We start from the raw sequence: 12,274 nt of genomic DNA, 5'->3' as shown, positions 1-12,274 counted from the left end.
CGTTTCAGGATGGCTGAGGTCAGTCTATCAACCAAACAGGCAGAGCATGAACATGTAACTCAAAATCCCAGCACATTACAGGAAAAAGTGATCAATGGCTCCATGTCTAGTTGGCAGCCAGTGTCAAGTTAGTGATCAATGGCTCCATGTCTAGTTGGCAGCCAGTGTCAAGTGGAGTGCCCCAGGGGTCGGTCCTGGGGCCGGTTTTGTTCAATATCTTCATAAATGATCTGGAGGATGGTGTGGATTGCACTCTCAGCAAATTTGCGGACGATACTAAACTGGGAGGAGTGGTAGATACGCTGGAGGGGAGGGATAGGATACAGAAGGACCTAGACAAATTGGAGGATTGGGCCAAAAGAAATCTGATGAGGTTCAATAAGGATAAGTGCAGGGTCCTGCACTTAGGACGGAAGAATCCAATGCACCGCTACAGACTAGGGACCGAATGGCTAGGCAGCAGTTCTGCGGAAAAGGACCTAGGGGTGACAGTGGACGAGAAGCTGGATATGAGTCAGCAGTGTGCCCTTGTTGCCAAGAAGGCCAATGGCATTTTGGGATGTATACGTAGGGGCATAGCGAGCAGATCGAGGGACGTGATCGTCCCCCTCTATTCAACATTGGTGAGGCCTCATCTGGAGTACTGTGTCCAGTTTTGGGCCCCACACTACAAGAAGGATGGGGATAAATTGGAGAGAGTCCAGCGAAGGGCAACAAAAATGATTAGGGGTCTAGAACACATGACTTATGAGGAGAGGCTGAGGGAGCTGGGATTGTTTAGCCTGCAGAAGAGAAGAATGAGGGGGGATTTGATAGCTGCTTTCAACTACCTGAAAGGGGGTTCCAAAGAGGATGGCTCTAGACTGTTCTCAATGGTAGCAGATGACAGAACGAGGAGTAATGGCCTCAAGTTGCAGTGGGGGAGGTTTAGATTGGATATTAGGAAAAACTTTTTCACTAAGAGGGTGGTGAAACACTGGAATGCGTTGCCTAGGGAGGTGGTGGAATCTCCTTCCTTGGAAGTTTTTAAGGTCAGGCTTGACAAAGCCCTGGCTGGGATGATTTAACTGGGAATTGGTCCTGCTTCGAGCAGGGGGTTGGACTAGATGACCTTCAGGGGTCCCTTCCAACCCTGATATTCTATGATTCTATGATTCTATGAAAAGGGGTTATGAAACATTAAAAGGCCTATATGCTTGTCTGTCTTACGTAAAGCTTACCATCTCCCTGACAGCTTAGGAAGGAGCCTGTCCTTCAGACCTATCCAGTCTCTGTATCTGTCTGTTTCCCCCAAAACAGCCCCCAACAACTGCCTCCCATTCTACCCAGAATCACCTTTTTAACTCTTTAGTGTCTTTTGATTTGTTAATTCTCAGTCTGGGCAAAACAGCTCTGTAAATTAGCTGGCACTTGTAAGCAGCATCTTCCCAGCTTAACAGCACAGGTATGGTTTCTTAACCTTCAGCACTGTTTGCCAGGAGGTGTTTCATCGGAACCCCATGTGTTACCTTCCCTCTAACACCTTATTATTAAAACAACTCCCACACCATAAACATTTTAGTAAATATTTCTCATGACCTTGTAACATGCAGTACTGATAAATTAATACCAATCAGTATTTCTAGATTATTACATATCAGTCCCATGTCCAACACAGCAAGAACAACGGTGATCTGCAGCACTTTGAGGTGGCAGCTTTATTTAAATTACAAATGGAGGCTTTTATTGAAATAAGTATGAAAAAAATGGTTACCTATCTTTTCGTAACTGCTGTTCTTCAAGATGTGGTGCTCATGTCCATTCCATTCTAAGTATGGGTGCACCCACGTGCACATTGTGTGAGATTTTTGCCTTTGCAGTATCCATAGGGTTGGCTGTAGCGCCCTCTGGAGTGCCACGCTCATGCATCAGGATAACAGGCACTGCCAACCCTACACCCTCTCAGTTCCTTTCTGCTGGCAACTCCATCAGAGGGGTAGGAGGGCAGGTAATGGAATGGACATGAGCAACACATCTCGAAGAACAACAGTTACAAAAAAGTAGGTAACTGTTTTTCTTCAAGTGCTTGCTCATGTCGATTCCATTCTAGGTGACTCACAAGCAGTAGCCTTGGAGGTGGGCTCGGAGTTCAGTCTAGCGGCTTGCAGCACTGCTCTATCGAAGTCAGCATCATCCCGGGCAAAAAATCTAAGGCAAAAGTCTCCGACGACTGTGTACGAACACACCTAGAATGGAATCGACACGAGCAAGCACGCGAAGAAGAAATGAATAATCCAACCGATGCTGAGGCTTATCTTATTTATTTTGCTATTAAATTCAACTGATTTCACAGTTTCCTTGTAATGGTGCAGGCAGTGACTGAGCGCCCCATTGCAGACCCGGGTGGCCTTGCAGGTGGGCACTACCTTACTTTCCCCAAGGGCAGTAGCACAAGACTCACTTTAACCACCAAGGGCAAGAAGAAGCCAACGTACAATTAGTAAAACACAACTTCCCATTTTAATCCAGTTTCACTCCAAGAATCATTGTAATAACAGTTCATCAGGATCCAGGCTCAGGGTTCCCCAAACTTACAGTTGAGACTTAATTCTCTGAATCAGGTCAGGTGTGCCTCCAAGTGCCTGTAAGAGCAATGGCCACCCACTGCAGCCTGCTTGGCTTCTACTCCTCTCTCTGTGTCTCCTGTTCCTGTTTATATATGACCCAGCCTCCAAAGCCAGACAGGGCCTTGTTGATTATCCCCAGGCTGCAGACTCCAGCCTGTCCCTTAAAAGGATAAGTTTCTTAGTTGATTTCACTAGAGCTGCTGACCTAACCACTTCCCCTGAACCATTTCCTCCAAGCAGCAGAGCACCTCCTGCTTAGCAGCCCAAGGAAGTCCAAGTCCGTTGGCCATATTTTTGTCTTTGTCACCAAAGTATGTAGAGACCAGAAGTTGTGTTCCCCAATGTCCAGAATTCCCCAGAGTTGCAAAGTTTTCCACTTCTCCTCCAGCTGAGACTTCACCCGTTTATGCAAGTACTACTGTTCTTTCTTCAATTACTTCAATTGGAGGCCAACTTGGAGTTTCCTCAGAGGAATGTTGCAGTTGCTTTTCAGCGTGTGCATTAATTTGCCCCATCTTAGCCACAACCAAATGGCTGTCTGTCTTTTAAAGCGCTGAATTTTTTCCTGTTGCTTATCCAGGTTGTGCTGGAAAATGTGCATCTGGGCCTGCAAATCTAACTGTTCAAGACTATCAGAGCCCCCAGAATCACTGACCTCATTTTGTTCTTTTCCCTAGTTCCCCCAGCTCGGGAACTCTGCTGCCTTTCAGAGCAGCTAACTGACTTCTTCAGGCTCCCCACACTCATTCTCTGAGGGTGAGAGGACTGAGTTAAGGCATTCCCGGTAAGTGGGGAAAAGTCTGAAATCCATGGCCAACCTTGGCCCCTACAGCTCACTGCCCCCTACCCACACTGGAAGCTTCTGTAGCTTCCCTACTACACTCTCTTACTTCCCCATAATCATCAAGAAGTTTTTGCAGGGCAGCGTCTTCTGACATGCCCTTCTTCCCCACACCTAAAACAAATGACTACTAGGGTATCACCCTTCCTGGCCTAAAACTGAGACCCCTCAAGTACTTTCTTCAGCTTCTGCACCTGTCTGGGGCCCAGCATCCTTAACAGTCCAGACCTCCCCAGGATTCTCAGTGCCCCACATCAGCCAGAATTCCACAGTCTCAGGTTTCCCAGTGGCAGACGCAACTTATATGCCCCTGTTGGTGACAGTCCGTGCACACAACTGGCAGGACACAGGTCTCCTTTCCTTTCAGAGTTGTGTCCTCTTGCTCCTGAAACCACTGGGCCCCTCACCAAGCCTGAGACCAGAACTTCTGGGGTTGTCGCTGTGGCTGTCTGCTCCAGCCTGGGAAGTTGGACATTTCGTCACCATGGATAGCACGAGCACCTCTTTGCCTTCTCATCCCTCCTTGCTGGGAGGGAGTTTTCAGTCCCTGTTCAGACACAATGTGTAATGGTGCGGACAGTCCCTCAGCACACCCATGGAATAGCCACACCTTAGTTTCCCCAAGACTCACTTTAATAGCCCTGGGCAAGGAGAAGCCAACACACTATTAGTAAAATGCAATGCCTCCTTTAATCAGGTTTCAAGACAGGAATCTTTGTAACAGTTCATCAAGATCCTGGCTCAGTGCTCCGCAAACTTTAGTCAACAAAATCTCTGAATCAGGTCAGGTGTGTCTCCAAGTGCCTCAGAGAAAAACTGCTACGCACTGCAGCCTGCCTGGCTTCTATTCCTCTCTCTCTCTCTCTCTGTGCTTCCTCTTCATATAAAACACAGCCCCCCAGGGCAAGGTGATGCCTTCTTGATTATCCCCAGGCTGTAGGCTCCAGCCAGTTCCTTTTTCCTATGTATTCTTCCACATCCCCACACATTCATGTTTCAGTATGCTGTAGAATTTTATACATACACACAAATTATATTACACACAAAAATGTTAAAAGAACATGAAGGTTACAAAGTCAGGCACGCAAAATTAGGAAATGCCAAGATTAAGTTTAGCCATGCAACCTTAATTGATGCAGATGCATAATCAGTCTAATTACATTACCACTTTTTTTCTCCTATAGGACACTGCCTAATTCAGTGCACCGAATGGACAGTGCACACTGAATGATCAATTATTCAATATTTCGTTTTAGCCTCATTGTTCAGTCTGTGTCTCCTCATTGGTTAGTCTCTAAGGTGCCACAAGTACTCCTTTTCTTTTTGCGAATACAGACTAACACGGCTGTTACTCTGAAACCTGTCTCCTCATGGTTTATTTACTGCATACTATTCAAATTCTGCACAGAAGACAGAATTATCTATTTCCTCATTGGCTTTTCTATGGCACTTATATCTACAGCATGAGAGTGCTTCACAATCATCCATCTATCGTGGCAACATCCCTGGAAGGTTAGGGGGCTATTATCATCTCCCTTTTACTGACGGGCAACAGAGGCAGAGACCGATTAAAGTCAGAAGTTTCCAGCAATTGGGGGTGCCCAATGTGAGACACCTTAAATCTACTTATTCAGAGTTCTTAGTACTTTATATGTTCAAAAGACAACTCCCAGTGTCTTCACTTGCAGCTGAGAGCGTTCACAGCACTTCTGCAAATCAACCTCCAGGATCTCAAGTCAAGCACCCAGAAAATGAGGAACAGACAATTAGTGACCACCTGTGTGGGGGAGTGGCACTATATGTGAAAGAAATAACAGAGCCAAATATAGTACAAACCTTAAATGAATCCGTCCATACCATAGCTTCTGTATGAATAGAAATTCCATACTTGATTAATAAGCGTATAATAGTAGGAATATACTACCGATCGCCTGATCAGGATGGTGATGGTGAAATGCTCAGGTAGATTAGAGAGGCTACAAATATGTAAAACAATAATAATGGGGAATTTCAACTATCACCATATTTACTGGGTACATACAAAAATGATTATTTCTCAGAGCAGCTAATCTTGAACCCACAAGGGAGAGGAAATTCTGGACTTAATCCTAAGAAGAGTACAGGATCTGGTCCAAGAGGTGAATATAGCTGAATCGCTCAATAAGCAATCATAACACAAATAAATTTAAAATCCTTCTAGGAGGGAAAACTACTAAAGATACCCACCATAGTATCATTTAACTTCAAAAAGGGAAACTACACAATAATGAGGAAGCTAGTTACATGGAAATTTAAAAAAGCAGTCACAAGTAAATGAATGCAAGCTGCATGACACTTTTTAAAAACATCATAATAGAGGATCAAATTAAATATATACCCAAAATTTAAAAAAAGAGGACCAAAAAATACCACCGTGGCTAAACAACAGAGTAAGAAAGGCAGTTAGAGGCAAAATAGCATCTTTTAAAAACTGGAAGTCAAATCCTACTGAAAAAAATAGAAAAGAGCTTAATCTCAGACAAATGTAAAAGTATAATTAGGCAGGCCAAAAAAGAAATTGAAGAGCAACAAACAAAAGACACAGAAACAAACAACAAAAAAACCTGAAGTACATCAGAAGCGGGAAGCCTGCCAAACAATCAGGGGGCCACCTGGACGATCGAGGTGCTAAGTAAGGGTAGTCAATTATTTTTGGCCACGGTCCAAATTTCTTGGTGAAACTATAGTCAAGGTCCAGATTCCAGAGAAAATCATAAAAATAAGTGAATAAAAAGATTTTGGGGTCTATTCAAAAGCGTCTGGCAGTCCGGATTTGGCGCACGGTCCGCTTATTGACTCCCCCGTGCTAAAGGAGCACTCAAGAAGAGTGACCAGGGAAGAGTATAAAAATATTGCTCGGGCATGTAGGAATGAAATCAGGAGGGCCAAATCGCACCTGGAGCTGCAGCTAGCGAGAGATGTCAAGAGTAACAAGAAGGGTTTCTTCAGGTATGTTGGCAACAAGAAGAAAGCCAAGGAAAGTGTGGGCCCCTTACTGAATGAGGGAGGCAACCTAGTGACAGAGGATGTGGAAAAAGCTAATGTACTCAATGCTTTTTTTGCCTCTGTTTTCACTAACAAGGTCAGCTCCCAGACTGCTACGCTGGGCATCACAAAATGGGGAAGAGATGGCCAGCCCTCTGTGGAGATAGAGGTGGTTAGGGACTATTTAGAAAAGCTGGACGTGCACAAGTCCATGGGGCCGGACGAGTTGCATCCGAGAGTGCTGAAGGAATTGGCGGCTGTGATTGCAGAGCCATTGGCCATTATCTTTGAAAACTCGTGGCGAACCGGGGAAGTCCCGGATGACTGGAAAAAGGCTAATGTAGTGCCAATCTTTAAAAAAGGGAAGAAGGAGGATCCTGGGAACTACAGGCCAGTCAGCCTCACCTCAGTCCCTGGAAAAATCATGGAGCAGGTCCTCAAAGAATCAATCTTGAAGTACTTGCATGAGAGGAAAGTGATTAGGAACAGCCAGCATGGATTCACCAAGGGAAGGTCATGCCTGACTAATCTAATCACCTTTTATGATGAGATTACTGGTTCTGTGGATGAAGGGAAAGCAGTGGATGTATTGTTTCTTGACTTTAGCAAAGCTTTTGACACGGTCTCCCACAGTATTCTTGTCAGCAAGTTAAGGAAGTATGGGCTGGATGAATGCACTATAGGGTGGGTAGAAAGCTGGCTAGATTGTCGGGCTCAACGGGTAGTGATCAATGGCTCCATGTCTAGTTGGCAGCCGGTGTCAAGTGGAGTGCCCCAGGGGTCGGTCCTGGGGCCGGTTTTGTTCAATATCTTCATAAATGATCTGGAGGATGGTGTGGATTGCACTCTCAGCAAATTTGCGGACGATACTAAACTGGGAGGAGTGGTAGATACGCTGGAGGGGAGGGATAGGATACAGAAGGACCTAGACAAATTGGAGGATTGGGCCAAAAGAAATCTGATGAGGTTCAATAAGGATAAGTGCAGGGTCCTGCACTTAGGACGGAAGAATCCAATGCACCGCTACAGACTAGGGACCGAATGGCTAGGCAGCAGTTCTGCGGAAAAGGACCTAGGGGTGACAGTGGACGAGAAGCTGGATATGAGTCAGCAGTGTGCCCTTGTTGCCAAGAAGGCCAATGGCATTTTGGGATGTATACGTAGGGGCATAGCGAGCAGATCGAGGGACGTGATCGTCCCCCTCTATTCGACATTGGTGAGGCCTCATCTGGAGTACTGTGTCCAGTTTTGGGCCCCACACTACAAGAAGGATGTGGATAAACTGGAGAGAGTCCAGCGAAGGGCAACAAAAATGATTAGGGGTCTAGAACACATGACTTATGAGGAGAGGCTGAGGGAGCTGGGATTGTTTAGCCTGCAGAAGAGAAGAATGAGGGGGGATTTGATAGCTGCTTTCAACTACCTGAAAGGGGGTTCCAAAGAGGATGGCTCTAGACTGTTCTCAATGGTAGCAGATGACAGAACGAGGAGTAATGGTCTCAAGTTGCAGTGGGGGAGGTTTAGATTGGATATTAGGAAAAACTTTTTCACTAAGAGGGTGGTGAAACACTGAAATGCGTTGCCTAGGGAGGTGGTGGAATCTCCTTCCTTGGAAGTTTTTAAGGTCAGGCTTGACAAAGCCCTGGCTGGGATGATTTAACTGGGAATTGGTCCTGCTTCAAGCAGGGGGTTGGACTAGATGACCTTCAGGGGTCCCTTCCAACCCTGATATTCTATGATTCTATGATTCTATGATTCTAAGAAAGATAAGACTGTTGCAGGGAATAATATGATTAGAAGGGAGCACAAGGGTCATCTAGTCTAACCCCCTGCCAAGACACAGGATTTGTTGTGTGTAAACTATCCCCGATAATGTCACGGCTAACCTGGTGGCTGAACTGTGTGACTTTGTCCTTACTCATAACTATTTTACATTTGGGGACAATGTATACCTTCAGATCAGCGGCACTGCTATGGGTACCCGCATGGCCCCACAGTATGCCAACAATTTTATGGCTGATTTAGAACAACGCTTCCTCAGCTCTCGTCCCCTAATGCCTCTACTCTACTTGCGCTATATTGATGACATCTTCATCATCTGGACCCATGAAAAAGAAGCCCTTGAGGAATTCCACCATGATTTCAACAATTTCCATCCCACCATCAACCTCAGCCTGGTCCAGTCCCACAAGAGATCCACTTCCTGGACACTACAGTGCTAATAAATGATGGTCACATAAACACCACCCTATACCGGAAACCTACTGACCGCTATTCCTACCTACATGCCTCCAGCTTTCACCCTGACCACACCACACGATCCATCGTCTACAGCCAAGCTCTGCGATACAACCGCATTTGCTCCAACCTCTCAGACAGAGACAAACACCTACAAGATCTCTATCAAGCATTCTTACAACTACAATACCCACCTGCGGAAGTGAAGAAACAGACTGATAGAGCCAGAAGAGCTCCCAGAAGTCACCTACTACAGGACAGGCCCAACAAAGAAAATAACGGAACGCCACTAGCCGTCACCTTCAGCCCCCAACTAAAACCCCTCCAACGCATTATTCAGGATCTACAACCTATCCTGAAGAATGACCCAACACTCTCACAAATCTTGGGAGACAGGCCAGTCCTTGCCTACAGACAGCCCCCCAACCTGAAGCAAATACTCACCAGCAACCACATACCACACAACAGAACCACTAACCCAGGAACCTATCCTTGCAACAAAGCCCGTTGCAAACTGTGCCCACATATCTATTCAGGGGACACCATCACAGGGCCTAATAACATCAGCCACACTATCAGAGGCTCATTCACCTGCACATCCACCAACGTGATATATGCCATCATGGGCCAGCAATGCCCCTCTGCCATGTACATTGGTCAAACTGGACAGTCTCTATGTAAAAGAGTAAATGGACACAAATCAGATGTCAAGAATTATAACATTCATAAACCAGTCGGAGAACACTTCAATCTCTCTGGTCACGCGATTACAGACATGAAAGTCACTATTTTACAACAAAAAAACCTTCAAATCCAGACTCCAGCGAGAAACTGCTGAATTGGAATTCATTTGCAAATTGGATACAATTAACTTAGACTTGAATAGAGACTGGGAGTGGCTTAGTCATTATGCAAGGTAGCCTATTTCCCCTTGTTTTTTCCTACCCCCTGTCCCTCCCCCCCAGACGTTCTTGTTAAACCCTGGATTTGTGCTGGAAATGGCCCACCTTGATTATCCTACACAATGTAAGGAGAGTGGTCACTTTGGATAAGCTATTACCAGCAGGAGACTGAGTTTGTGTGTGGGGGTGGGGGTGAGAAAACCTGGATTTGTGCTGGAAATGACCCACCTTGATTATCATACACATTGTAAGGAGAGTGGTCACTTTAGATAAGCTATTACCAGCAGGAGAGTGGGGTGGGAGGAGGTATTTTTTCATGCTTTTTGTGTGTATATAATAAGATCTTCTACACTTTCCACAGCATGCATCCGATGAAGTGAGCTGTAGCTCACGAAAGCTTATGCTCAAATAAATTGGTTAGTCGCTAAGGTGCCACAAGTACTCCTTTTCTTTTAGCATTATATTGCTGATTCATGTTGGGGTTGTGATCCACCACAACACCTAGATCCTTCTCAGCAAGCGTGCTGCCAAGCCATTTATCCTCCATTCTGGATTTGTGCATTTGGTTTTTCTTCCCTATGTGTAGGGCCTTACATTTCTCTTTTCTGAATTTCATTTTTGTTGTCTATAGACCAGTTCTCCAGTTTATCAAGATCCCTCTGAATTTTTGCTCTGTACTCCAAAGTGTTGGCAACCCCCCTAGCTTGTCATAGGCAAATATGATCAGTATGCTTTCTATACCTACATGCAGGTCATTAATAAAAGAGTAAAACAACACTGGACCCAGAACAGATCCCAGGCACAGCCCCACTTGAGACCTCCCTCAAACCTGACATCATTCCATTAATAATTTATCTTTGTTTGCAGTTGTTTAACCAGTTATGCATCCACTTTATGGTAGTTATGCCAAGCCTGCATTTCTCCAGCTTACTTATCAGAATATCATGTGTGACAGTCTCTAAAGCCTTGCTGAAGTCCGAGGTTTATTATACCCACCACATTCCCCCATCCACCAAATCAGTTACCCTGTCAAAGAAGGACATGGTTTGGCATGACTTGTTCTTAGTTAATCCATAAGGACTCACCCCTTCATCTTCCAGGTATTTGCAAATTGAATGTTTTATACATTGCTCTAGTAGCTTCTCAGGTATCAAGACAGGCTGACTAGTCTATAGTTCCCTGGCTCCTCCTTTTCCCCCCTTTTAAAGATGGGCAGTACGTTAGCCTTTCTCCAGTCTTCCAGCATGTCTCCTGTTATCTATGAGTTTGCAAATATTATTGCCAATGGCTCCCAGATTTCTTCAGCTAATTCCTTCAACACACTCAGGTGAATAGCATCTGGCCTTGCTGATTTAAATTCATTCAAATTGGTCGGAAGATCTCTGATGTGTTCTTTTCTTATCCCGATCAGCGTCCCTTCCCCCTTTTTGTCTATGAAAACTTTGCTAATCATCCAGTCACATGTTATTTTCTAAGAGAAGACTAAAGCAAAGTAGCCATTGAGCGGCTCTGCCTTCCTAACATCTTCCGTTACCAGCTCATCTGCTCCCTTGAGCAGTGGTACCCCACCGTCCTTGATCTTTCCTTTTTTTCCCTGGACAAATTTGTAGAACTTCTTCTTGTTGTCTCTAACATTCCTTACAATGTAACTCATTCCTTGCCTTGGCTTTCCTGATTTTGTCAGTACACATTTGTGCTACTCCCATGTATACTTGCTTGGTGATATGCCTCTCCTTCCATTTCCTGTATGTATCCCTTTCGGGTTTTAGATAGTTAAAAAGCTCATTGTGCAGCCACACTGGCTTCCTGTGTTTCTTCTGATCATTCCTCGGCATTGGAATAGCGTGATGTTGAGGCTCTAGTATTACATACTTTTACGAACTGCCAACCCCCTTCAACTCCTTTTCTTCCTAATTTCTTTCCAGGGGACCTTGCCTACTATTTCTAGGAGCTAAATGAATTCTTTGCAACTGTCTTCACTGCAGAGGATATGAGGGAGATTCTCACACATGAGCCATTCATTTTAGGTGACAAATCTGAGGAACTGTCCAAGAATAAGATGTCAATCGAGGTGGTTTTGGAACAAATTGAGAAATTAGACAGTAATAGATCACCAGGACTAGACAGTATTCAACCAAGAATTCTGAAGGAAATCGCAGAACTTCTAAACATGGTATGTAACCTATTACTTAAAACAGCCTCTGCACCAGACAACTCGAGAACAGTTAAAGTAATGACAAGTGTTAAAAAGGCTCCAGAGGCAATCCTCAAAATTACAGGCTGGTAAGCCTAACTTCAGTACCAGGCAAATTGGTTAAAACTATGGTAAGGAACAGAATTATCAGACATACAGTATGCTGGGGAAGAGTCAACATGGCTTTTGTAAAGGGAAATCATGCCTCACCAATCTATTAGAATTCTTTGAGAAGGTAAACAAACATGTGGACAAGGGTGATACAGTGGATATAGTGTACTTGAACTTTCAAAATGCCTTTGACAAAGTCTCACACCAAAGGCTCTTATGATAAGTAAGCAGTCGTGGGATAAGAGGGAAGGTCCTCTCATGGATCAGTAACTGATTAAAAAACAGGAAACAAGGGTTGGGAATAAATGGTCAGTTTTCACAGTGGAGAGAGGCAACTAGCCTCGTTGCCATGGGATGT

General features: G+C 44.8%; 1 protein-coding gene across 4 annotated transcripts in view; it reads right to left on the bottom strand.

The window, feature by feature from the left end:
• NSF (N-ethylmaleimide sensitive factor, vesicle fusing ATPase) overlaps positions 1 to 12,274 on the bottom strand; it is a 184,657-nt gene that overhangs the window by 39,758 nt on the left and 132,625 nt on the right. The window lies entirely within an intron of this gene.

This window comes from Eretmochelys imbricata, chromosome 27 (assembly GCF_965152235.1).
Source record: "Eretmochelys imbricata isolate rEreImb1 chromosome 27, rEreImb1.hap1, whole genome shotgun sequence".
NCBI lineage: Eukaryota > Metazoa > Chordata > Testudines > Cheloniidae > Eretmochelys > Eretmochelys imbricata.
Note: the sequence above shows the minus strand (reverse complement) of the source record. Positions and strands in the feature narration are given on the sequence as shown.